The sequence below is a fragment of the Echinops telfairi genome, unplaced genomic scaffold, assembly GCF_000313985.2.
Source record: "Echinops telfairi isolate 266 unplaced genomic scaffold, ASM31398v2 ScPeMD7_7468;HRSCAF=8506_0, whole genome shotgun sequence".
NCBI lineage: Eukaryota > Metazoa > Chordata > Mammalia > Afrosoricida > Tenrecidae > Echinops > Echinops telfairi.
In genome coordinates this window covers 30876003-30877712 of record NW_022111369.1, presented here as the reverse complement: position 1 = coordinate 30877712, position 1710 = coordinate 30876003, and positions in this window count along the sequence as shown.

The following is a 1710-nucleotide window of genomic DNA, read 5'->3' as shown; positions in this document are numbered from 1 at the left end:
AACCATGTTGGATAATAAGATAGTTGATAAGTCAGGAGTAGGCGTGTAGTGATTAAGAACACAGATTTTGGAACCAAATTACTTGGATTCACATCTTGCCTATATTACTTATTAGCTATGCAATCTTGGGCAAGTTACCAAACTTACCTGTAAAATGAAGCTACTAATACAACTACTTTCTAAGATTATTTTGAGGCTTAAATGGGCACATATTTGAAATTATGTAATGTCATGTGCATAATAAATAGAACATAAATCGGTATTAAAAAATATAAGAATAAAACCTGCCCTCTCTCTGTTCTCACTGTCTTGCCTTCAGTCCTGCCCTCCTCATCTTTCACCTGGAACATGGTAACAGCCTCCTAGCTGATCTTGCATCCAGTCTTGCTTCCCTCCAAACCAATTGCCACGCTTCTGTCAAAGTGAGTGAGAGTTCTGAAATACAAGTTGGTCATGTTCACCCTGCTTCAAACTATTCTGTAGCATTCTGACCAGATAAATTTGATGAAGCAGACATCATATAAGCTCTTTCTCTACTTCTTTAGCCTCGTCATTCTTTTCTCCCCCTCACCGATGCCCACAAATCTTGTACATCCTATATATACTTGCAGTTTCTTGAACACATTTTCTTTTTATTTTTCTTGTCTTAGAACTGAACTTAAAACATTTTTAGGTTAAAAGGTACAAAGTAGAACATATACCAACTCACGTTTTCATCCACAGTTCAGTGACAATATTCTTCAAGTTGTACAGCCTTTTCTCAATCATTCCTCCCCTATTAACATAAATCCACTGCCCCCTGTGCTCCCTGTCTAGTCTTTTTGAATTGCGAATATCAGTTTGGCCCCATGTCTAAAGTGTTACAATGAGCAAAATACACAAGGCAGACATTCTTTACTTAAGTAAGCTCAGCAGTTTGATTTAAAGAAGGCGTCTGGGGATATTTTTGGTTTAAGCTATAAGGTTTATTTCAGGGCAGTAGTTTCAGGGGCTCATCCAGCCTCCATGACTCCAAAACGTGTGGATCCCATGAGTTCTTGAAATTTTGCTGAGCATGGTATCTTCTTTTATAACTTTTTCCTTGCTATGTTATTCCTCTGTTGGCATCCTTAAAAACAGATATTGTCTTCTTATAAGAATTAATCTTTCAGTTCTGTTTACTAATCAAGCTGCCATACTATTTTATAATTTATTCACTTATATAATAGTTCCATTGCTACACTGAGAGATCCTTTGGGGGAGAAATTATGAATTAGATAATGTATCAGTTACTATATAAAGAAAGTTAGAAGCTCTTATCTAAGCCAGGAGACCGGGGTGGTGTGGTGGGTTAGACATTGGATGCTAACTGTAAGATTATCAGTTTATTCTATCAGTTGCTCTTCGGGAGAAAGATGAGACCTTCAGCTTTGGTAAAGATTTACAGCCTCGGAAGCCCAAAAGGGCAGGTCTTAAGTTTTTCTCTATCCTATAGGATTGTAGTGAGTTGGAATTAACTCAGTGACAGTGGGCTTTTGGTTTAGATCCAAATCAAATGGGGCTCTCATAGAGTAACAATTAGATCACAATTAAAATTAGATTTTATTTTTTCGCTTATTATTGAAAGTTTAGAATCTTTATCTTTGCCTAAGAGACCATTAGGACAATTCTTAAAATTGTGCAGAGGTCAATGTGCTGCTGTTGATGGTGCATACAGTGGGGAAGAGGTCA